The 10,645-nt window shown below is 36.5% G+C and overlaps 1 pseudogene; it reads right to left on the reverse strand.

The window, feature by feature from the left end:
* Positions 1–1,427: 1,427 nt before the first annotated feature.
* On the reverse strand, positions 1,428–9,540 carry LOC121330700 (annotated as a pseudogene).
* Positions 9,541–10,645: the final 1,105 nt, after the last annotated feature.

Genomic DNA, 10,645 nt, shown 5'->3' on the forward strand with positions numbered 1-10,645 from the left:
ACTATTTAAACCGATTTTTCCGGGGTGAAATCTATCTGGCATCATGGAAGCATTACTTGCATTAAAGTTTTCATATAGAGTAGTGAAAATTACTTGTAAATAACTTATATTAAGCATGAATAAATGTGAATGAATGTTATAATTTCTTAGATTTTATTTTATAGTTCATATAATTGGTAGTAGTGTGCATGTAAATTAATGCGTTCTCTTTTAGTAAATGGGACAGTAAATTGAGTTGTGGTGCACGTTAGGCTCAATACTTAATGTGCATGTACAGCTACATACGCTCTTTCATAAATTAGGCTATTAGGGACTCATTTACTAAAGGGCACTACATTTAGAGTTAGCGTGCATGTAAAGTAGTGAGTCTAACGTGTGTCATAAATGTGTGATAAATGGCCCTCAGTGTCTGATTCATTAATCAACACAGAGCCAGGCAACTGCATTTCATTACAATTTGAAGCAGTGTTTAGACACTACAACAGTCACATGTCCTAAAAGTAGTTTGCTGTCAATCTGGTCTGTAGAACACTTGTAATTATTATTTTATTCACCAAATTATCATGTACATTAAAAAAAAAGAATTCTAATAATTGTTGGGGGCCCCCCTGAGCTCGCAGCCCTGGTACAGTTGCCTCTCCTCCCCCCCCCTTCTTGTCAGCATTGCTTGAGACTATATATTATCATTTGAAAATGAGCCTACCCACAACAAAAAGGATTTCTATATTTCAAAATGCTTCTAAATACATAAATATCTGGCTGAGATGCTTCAATTATAAAATGTTTTAATAATGTTTTCTTCTGTTGTTTTCAATGTTTTTATCACACAGCCCCTTCTTTTTTCAATAAAAGTTTGTCTGATTTGTGGAAATGTTACCTTCAGTTCCCTCCCAAAAGCTAAAAAGTCCCTGCATAATATCTCTCCTCCAATTTAGAGAGCCTCAAGTTTTAGGAGTTGTTTGATTTGATGCTGTAGGAGACACTGCAAGCGGGAAAGCCTCACAGTGTTCATAGCTTCTCAGAACACATAGTATTAGATTGAATCTTCGTCCATGAGTCTTGTCCATTCACATTCATGGACCCTTCAAAGCAAAAGGCAAAATGTGCTCATGTGAAAAGACACAAGTGTTTTTAGACTGCCATGTGGACATTCTTTAACCCTTAACAATAATTACATTTTTTTTTTTTTTTTTATTTTTAATTGAGGACTCAGACAATGTTATTTGTATGCTGTTCTGAATTTATTAAATCCTTGGATGGATAGATTTTTAGATATAGATAGACAGATTTAAAACTGTTTGCATGATTTACCGTAACCACTGCATAACTATACATCTAAAGTAATGTATCAGCTGGTTAAACCTTAACACATTTGCATTGATGTCTAGATCAGGCAAATATACAGTACATCATTCAATGTATTACAGTTAAGTACACTGAGCACTGCAATGGCAGGCTACTTGGGCATCCACAATATCTTTTATGTCCACGCTTATCTCTGAGAAGCTCAGCTCACAATCCGTTCTGGTCACGTACGATTCTAGAAGAGAAAAGAGATTTTATTTTTTTTATTCTATTTTTCCAATTAAAGTTTTTAAATCGGTACCGTGAAATATACAATTTTGGAGACTTTTTGCCTCATTATTCCAAACCGACTGCTTCAATCTCATGCCAGGCTCTGTAAGATTGTATCTCATTTCCACAAGACAGGATATGGGATGCTAAAGCCCAGCTTTGTGAAATTCACAGTCCTTTGCACTAGGTGCTGTGGACCCAGGTGCATGGCTCTGGCTGCATGGTTCAGCGCAGTGACAGACCTTTCCTAATGATTTGTTTTATTACAGCACAACAGTAACCTACCATTTGGAAGGCAATGGAAACCAACGGTGACAGGAGTAATTCTGAGCAGGAAGCACCCTGACAGGCAACGCAGCACAGGCTCCACTGAGTAACACTTGGAGTCCTGTCCATCGAGAAGCACCTGCTTCTCCAGTTTCACAAACTCATGCTGCAGTCCGCATTCTGTAACAACACAGACAAGGTGTCATCCAGGGAACTACACTACCTCAAGCACTGGGGAGGGAAATGGTCATGTATTGTACTGTATCTGAGTTCAAATCCCAAATAATTATGTTCTTCAAAACAACCGTCTACAAAACTATTGGATGTCCCAACAGAAAAGGTAAAGCTATATTAATTTTAAAAAAGTTCTTTGTTATTAAATATCACCCTACACACACTCACAGCCCATAGCAATATACATTTTATTACAGTTTGCATTCCAAAATTATTATCAGTGTGATAAAACCTAAGCAGTTTGTATTAATAAAAGTACATTTCAAAATGCTTTACTTTCACTGGTTCCGCAGCCCTCCCCCGGAATGATCCACGAATGTGCAAAGCTCACATAGTCCTCGGTCACATATCCATTTGGTGTCTAATATTCTTGTTTCATTTCTCCATCTCCACGACCACAGATTCCACAGGTCTTTCCCTTCATCCAGGAAGCAACTTTAACCTGGAATACATAGTAAAGTTTCTCAAAAAAATGTTAGTTCAAATAAAAGTTGACTTCTTTGAAACTGGATGGAAGTTCACTGCACCTTCCAAGTGTTTCCATCAAAATATATTTCACTGATCCCATGGCTTTGAGCACTGAGAGACAGCCCTAGCCCAATTGTCTGGATTATTATTGAACCTAAAAAAAAATAAAAAAAACACCATACAAACATCATGTTACAATTTGCCCTGTCATTCTGCATTTTAATTATGGTATGACTTGAAAAACATTTATTTCATTTCATATTTGTTTTATTTTTTGATAAAACTCTGCAGATGCATTGGAAAAGTCCATAGTCTTACCCCATCCACACTATATTTTGTATTGCCTATAAACCATTGTTACGCACCTGTACAGTATTGCAATGCACAAACCTGTATTGCAATGCACAAACCTGCTGAATCTACATAAGGGAGGTTGCTCATTGGAATTTTCAGGCCATTAACCATGAGCCACGTGCTGCTTTCATTCGGACGCATAGCAACATTACTAAAAAGAAGGTTTAGAAAAAGATTGCATTTTAGAATGCATTTCAAAATGTCTGTTGGGTTAGGTTACATTTGAGTCATGCTGCCAGCAGTGTGTATGTGTCCTGTTGACATGAATACCTAAAACAATACATGCAAATCAGTGCTGCTGGAATGTCATAAGAAGAACTATTAAAAGCAGCTGAACTCAAAACACAGCAATTAACATCAAATCTTTGTTGTGTTCTTTTTTTTTATATCAACACTAAAGGTGTTCAAGTTTATCTGGAAAATGTGTTGGAATACCACTATAATACCAATACATTATCCTCTAGAGAGCCCACTTTGCAGATCTGAGTATTACCAGTGATGGCAACACATTGGAAGTTTCACAGTGGTCATACTACAGTAGAATTCTCTTACTGTGGCACTGCAATAGATTGCAGCTTTATTTGTGGGTATTGTTTCTTTTATTTTGTTTTAAAGATTGTAGGATTGGTGTGACTGAACTCACACATCACCAAGCTGCACATTAATCAATTATTTTCCAGTGGTTTCATCCTTCTTCATTAGAACAATGAACATGAGATCAGAGGTACAATCTTGAGCAAGGACTTGATTGCAGTTTTTCGGCATTTCAGTCCTGAATTTCACATCATTGAATGTTGTCAGTGTGTTGTTTGCTGATGTGCATTGAGCTGGAAACGAGAATGGGAATAATGTAATAACCTTGTTAATACAAACTTTGAAATTTCTGTTGGTAAAAACTTTTGATTTTGGGGCATGCATAACTGTATAATAACATGTTAATACAATGTAATTACTAATGTTTCCATCTTTTACATGGCAACTAATAGTAGAAAATGTTTGCAACTGCATGGAAATGGTCTGTACCATGGTGGTGCCATCTGCGAACATATTGGGAAGGGAGCTAAGGATGTTCTACCCTTCTTGTTTTTGCTGTTCGTTGGAGTTTTGTCCAACAGGCAGTGCAAGAGGAACTTGGATAGCTCTTTTGAAAATGGTCATCTGCATAAAGAAATAATAAATGAAAATATAAGTAAATGGCATATATTTTGTAAATGTAAGCTTTTGAATATTTCATGGAATGCAATTCCAGCGTCTGTTCCGATCTTAATTTGACACTATATTTTTATGAAAAAAAAGACTTGATTAAAAGGCTTTCAGAATGTACCCCTAATTAAATGAAATTAAAATTAAACATTTACCCTTGGTGTCTTTATAACAGCATCGATGGTCCTTATGGAAGTTGCTGCTAATGTTACTGCAATCTGCCTGGATGGGTTTTTATGCCGGCGCTCAGAAAATCCTAACAGCATGGCAGCTCCAGGTACATATTCAGCCAACCTGTGCAGAAAAGGAAATTAAACTTGAGTCCCAGAAAGAAAGCTGTTACACTGCATTCTTGATATCCTAACATTGTAAAACAAAATGTACTGGAAATGTGTGTCATATAACTAAACAAATATATTATAATTCTGTCAACCCATTATTAAACCATGCAAGTTATTGATTTGTTTGTTTTAATTGTACAAGACTATCTACATAAAACAATACAGCAATTCATGTCTGGAGGAAAGCATTTTTCAGTAATATAAATTCACGTTAGACTCAATGAAAGTTGAGCAATATTTATATACATTCAATACAAATTCAGAAGTATCATAATAAGTATGTCATTCCTTTTTTAATTTGTATTTCATATCGCTGTGTCAAATTTACTTACATTGTATGTAGGAAGATCAGTTATTAGATTTTTGTAAAATCTTAGTGAACTTTCTTACCATTTGCAGCAGCATAGTACAGGCTCATTTCCATAGGAAAGCCAACGCAAGTGGATACAATTCGACGCACTTCGGCAGCCAGCAAGGGCTTGGACCACTGTGCTGCAGTTCCATCCTGAAGCCTCCTGAGCACCCTTCTCACAGTGTCTTGTCTTTCTAAAGGTTCGATGATTGTCTGCAATTAAATATGATATGGTCATAAAGAGGGTTTCATTAATTCAACTGGAAGAAGATCATTTAAAATCTGTTTTACTGAGTGCTGAAGGCCTTCTGTACCTGAACTAAGTCCTTAATTGCATTCGTGTTGATCTCTGAGAAGGATAGCTCTTGTCCAAACACTTTGACATAGGCAGATGCCAAAGGTTTGTTTGACAATAAGGACTTCCAACCCGACAGCTGTGCAAAGTAAGAAGAAAAAAAACAGTTAAAAAACAGTGAATCTTCATTTTGATTGCAAAACATAACATTACAGTGCTCACTCATTATTTTGCTATCATAGACTAAATATATATTGAAAGACTATGGGGAGTGGATTAGTAAAGGGTCCTTACACTGTAAAATATATCACATACATTTGTTACCAGGATCAGAAGCTAGGACAGCCAGTACTGAATTCATATTTTAGCAGTATACCTATATCCACTAACTTGGAAAATACTTTTTACCATGCACTAAAATGACTAGAATGCACTACATGAAACTGCAACCGCAAAAGTCGGACAACTTCTCAGTAAAGTACCTTTACTGTTTTAAGGATGCGTTGGATCTTGCTTGTGCTTTGAGAGCTGCTGACTTTCTTTTGATGTTTCATAAGGATCTCCTGCAGTCCCTCAGCACAGAGGCCAACCTGTGACACAAAAAATAATACCAATTATGAATAAGTGATATTCTGAAATGTGATATTTTCAATCTACTCAATCAAGTTGATGCTTCTACCTCTAGTAGGTCTGCTGCAGATCCAGCCATATATCCCCGGATTTTGGACACAACAGCTGTGGGGAGGATGTTGGCTGCGTCGTTTATCACAAAGACATTAGCTGCTACTCCGGCCATCAGTTCAGCTAGAAAGACAAATGTAGTCAGTGCTTCAGTCCATATCTGTGAAGTTTTAAAGGAACAGTATTCAATGATACATTACTTAGAAGGAACAGGGTTTTTTTTTTCATTTGCAAAGATGTTATTATTTCTATGTAACTAGTTATTATTCTATATGACTCATGATAAAAAAAAAGGTTTTCCTTTTAAGGATTATTATACTTACTTTTGAAAGCATCAAGGTGAATAGCCTTGCTGTATTGGTAGCTCAGTCTATCAAATTTGCGGCTCAGAAGCTTGACAGCTACATTGCAGGCAGCAGCACTAGTGAGGGAAAATGGTATTATAATCTAAGCAATTAACCATGACCAAAGTTTGAAAATGAGGGACAAACTGAAACTCATTGGTTCTTGCACTGGGTGCATGCCTGGAGCAGTGCTTTTGATGAGAGCCTTCATGTGGGAGTAGGTGAAACTGGTCAGTTGCAAGCTGGTCTCCTTCAGTAGGGAATCAGCTAACGTTGCCACCAATGCCATGGGGGGGTCTGGTTTCAAACAGAACTACACAAGCCAGCATTCAGACCTCAGGATGTAATTTTTTCTCCATAAAGATCTGCAGAGCAATTTCCTGAACCTGTAAGAAAAGTGCAGTATGCATTGTAGAGTTTTAGCGATGTCATTGCCCGTGCAATACCATTCATGGTATCATATTCTGAATCCATCTCACCTTTCTTGGTTCCTTCTTGGCGATGTTCCTGAGGGCCATCAAAGCATCCCATTGAATTTTGACTGGAAGCTACAACGCTCCAGAGAAAAACCCTGGTAGGAACTTCTGGATGCGCTTGATACTAGAAGGCTGTCCTGTATTGCCCAAAACCTTCAGGGCAAGGACCATGTCTTCGTGATGAGCTCTGCTAGCAGCATCAGCATCAAGGTCACGGAGAAGCTGAGAAAACAAGGAGGTTTGAGATGAACATCATCACAGCAGTTCATAGAGACTGACTCCAGTACCCTGAGAGACACCTACCTGTAATGTTTTCTCTGGGCAGCTCTGAGCAAGTAAAGCAATTTTACGGAGAACGTGTGACTTCTGAACATGGCTAGAGGTGGCGATGTCCTGAAATGAGAAAGGTTATTGTTATTGTAAAATGTGTTTTACATTGCATCACTGATAATGTGGCATTACGTGCATGATGTGCTTACATCAACTTACAGCTGCAATTTGTATGGTATCTTGGTCAGCTTTCATTAGGTGTATTGCTGTCAGGAGAGCTTCTGTCTTTGTGATGTCTCTATTCTGGATTTTCTCTTTTATGAACTTCAGTGCACTGGGTGTTCCTATTGCAGGAACTGCATCCAGGATCCAGTGTCTATAAAAGATGCAAACAGAGGGAGAAGCAGTGTTAACTGTCAATGTTCATGAAACTGCGTCTATTATAATCCATAGAACCCAAACTTTACCTGTAGTCATTTCTGTTTTGAAACTGTTTCCAGATGGCCTCAATGTTCTGATGGCTGGCTGAACGCAACAACTGGGTGAGTTGAAGGAACTTGGCTGGGGCATCAGAGTGGAGACGTGGACCTGCTCCTGATCTCCCTTCTACTCCCCTATGACCCCCATGTGCAGGATCTCCACATAGATCGAAAAAAAAGGTAGAGAAAGAAAAACATAAAGCAGTGTGGCTAACAGAAATGTAAGGGATGCTGTGAATCCAAAAATATTTTACTATAGGTTTTTGTCTTCTGGGTTACTGCTTCTAATGACTGAATAGGTATCTGGAGAATTTCAGATGCAAACTCATACTTTGAGAGAACCTCGGTTCTCGTACCAGAATCATTGCTTTTAACTGGGCTGTTTCGAATTTCTTGGAAACTAAGACTTTGATTTTGAAAAAAAAACGAAACGTTTTACAAAGTATTTCATAATAGTGACATGCTGTGCTGCAAGGAAGCTGAATGACTACTTCAGTTTAATTAGCCATCTTCATAATACATTACATTACACTATGTAACACAATTTTTGTTCCTGGGTAGTAAGTGTTATTTCCTAATTGCTTATGCCTCAAAAGTATAGAAAATGGCTATTATTCCCCACAAACTTTGTTTTTGTGACCAGGACAGTGATATTTCAAAATATCACTATTTCCAATGGGAAAACCGGGGCTTTTGTGTCTTTTCGTTCACATAAAGTCAGAAAAAAACAACATATGAATCCAAATTAACATGTATTTATACTAAAGTAATACAAAAATGGCTACAAAAGATTTAGAAATGAGTAGTTTTTCGAGATTTACGATTATACTGTAAATTTACAGTATAATCGTAAATCTCGAAAAACTACTCACGTCTAAATCTTTTGTAGTCATTTTTGTTAGACTGACTTGCCGTTTGCCAATTTGTCATTTTGATAACAGATTAAGAATATTTGTTCATCAGTGTCATTCATTGTTTACATATACAGTACTGGTGACTATGATCTCAAATCTTTATTCCCAGTTCAGATTTTAATAGTTTTAAGATCCAGAACTGCAAAATCCTCAATCAGAATTCTGAGGTAAAACTTTTTCAAGCAGGCTAACGTCTGGGCTAGGGTGCCCTCTGCACTTTCGGCGAGTGCCTTTTGAATTTTTATCTAGTGAAGAAGGCACTAGTAAAAAGTTTGACTGCTTGCCTTACAGTGGCTAAGACTCATTTTGTTAATAAAACCTCTGCAGACACTAATAACACAGGTAGACCAGTACACATGTCTGGCTATAGTAATTAAAATGTAGATATAAAGCTTGAACTGAGGATACATTTAATATGTATTCATACTGATGGTATTTGAAACTGTGTGCTTATTCATTGTTAATTCATGTTAGTGGTGGGGTTAATAATGAATGACTGTTTTCTTGTTTTGAATTTAATAGTAAATCATACACTTGCTTTTTTGTGTTATGTTTGGAACTTGTGTTACCAAGTGTTACCAAATCTACACTATCTGTTTTTGTTTTTTCTTTGCCTGCTCTAATACATAACATGAAGTATGTGTGTGTGTGTGTGTGTGTGTGTGTGTGTGTGTGTGTGTGTATATATATATATATATATATATATATATATATATATATATATATATATATATATATATATATATATATGAAACCTACTGAATAATGTTACGTTAACATATTGAATTACATACCGCTTTGTAGTTTCCAATATACTTAACAAAAAAATTGACAAAAATGTGACATTTCAAAATCTAATATGAAACACTGTATAACTATTGTGGCTTCCGGTAGACTTTTGCTTTGTCATTTTGTAGATTCTTGATTACATGATGTTAAATAAAAATATCTAAATTATGTTCATATAGTTTTTTTTTTTATTATTATGTCTCAATGCTAAAATTCTAGGTGATGCAAAACCTTTGGCCATAGCGGTAGGTAGGCAGTGTTTTTATTTTTCTTCTTGAATTGAGTTTTTTAGTGTCTAAACACTATTACAATATGTCTTTTATGGCCGCCTTTGATCCTATGTTTGAATTCTGTGAAAAAACTGAAACCACAGAGAACTGTAGATTCATCACAGAAACCACATGCACTGAATTCACAGCAGTAAATTCCTCGCTTTCCTATCTGTATAGGCATTGTGTATCGACGGGCCCGACCTTCTCGTGTGAATACCTCAGGCATCGTAATAGCTAGCTTACATATAAAGTACATAATTCGAGCTTTCCAATGATGAATCGTATGTCCTGAACAGACGTTCCTAAGCAAAATACAGCAATCCGAAACCATGGCTTGAGTCATGTGACAGAGTCAGGTCCTAAGTTTCGTTTTTTGCCTATTACTTGGTCACTTCAGTAGCGTTCCGGTTTCAGTGTGATTTAAAAGTGCAGGCTTTGTGCTTTCCATTGATGTCATGCATTCATACTTTCTACCACCCCCTCAGTGCTCCAGTGCTGTGACGCGCAACAAATTGGTAGGTGTGTTCAAATGTCTGTAACTCGAAAAAGGAGAACTAGGAACACAGTCAATATATTAAATAAAAGAGGAGGCTTGGGGCTTTCTAGTGATATTTCAATGGGCTGTGACAAGTTCCTAGAATAAACTACAGCATCCAGAATACAGTGGTGCCTTCACTTGCTAGGAGACCGCTGTGCGCATTGGGCGTATTACAAACGATGGCTAGTATTATAGGAAAAGCAAAGTAAAGTGTTCATATACACATTTGCAGTCATTCATTTTCTCCAGCTGTTAGTTATATGTTGTTTTATTGAAGGGGTCCGGTTGGACACCAAGTTACAGTTAGTTTTCTGACATGTCCTTATGAGGTTTAACTATTGTCAAGTATAATATCACTCACATTGCACAGTATATGTTTACAAACTTCATAGATTAGTTAAGTTCTATTAATAATATATATTGGCGTATAGTGCAAGCATGAAGAATTGCTATCTGAGTGTGACCAGATGATGACATAAAGTATGATTACTGTATTTCAAGCTGTATCCCATGTGTTTCCAAATGACACTAAAAAGATCCTTCAATGCATACAGTGGTTTGTTACGTAAACGTGTCCAGATCAATATTTAAGAGAAGGTTAAATCAGGGCATTTGTAAGGTTTAGCCATTGTATGTAACATATAAAAGTTGCACAGTTATTACTGTTAATTGTGTGTGGGAATTAATAAAAATTTAAACTGGTAATAATATGATATATATTATATATACCATATACAGATCAGCAATATATATATATATATATATATATATATATATATATATATATATATAT

Source organism: Polyodon spathula, chromosome 18 (assembly GCF_017654505.1).
Source record: "Polyodon spathula isolate WHYD16114869_AA chromosome 18, ASM1765450v1, whole genome shotgun sequence".
In the NCBI taxonomy this organism is placed as follows: domain Eukaryota; kingdom Metazoa; phylum Chordata; class Actinopteri; order Acipenseriformes; family Polyodontidae; genus Polyodon; species Polyodon spathula.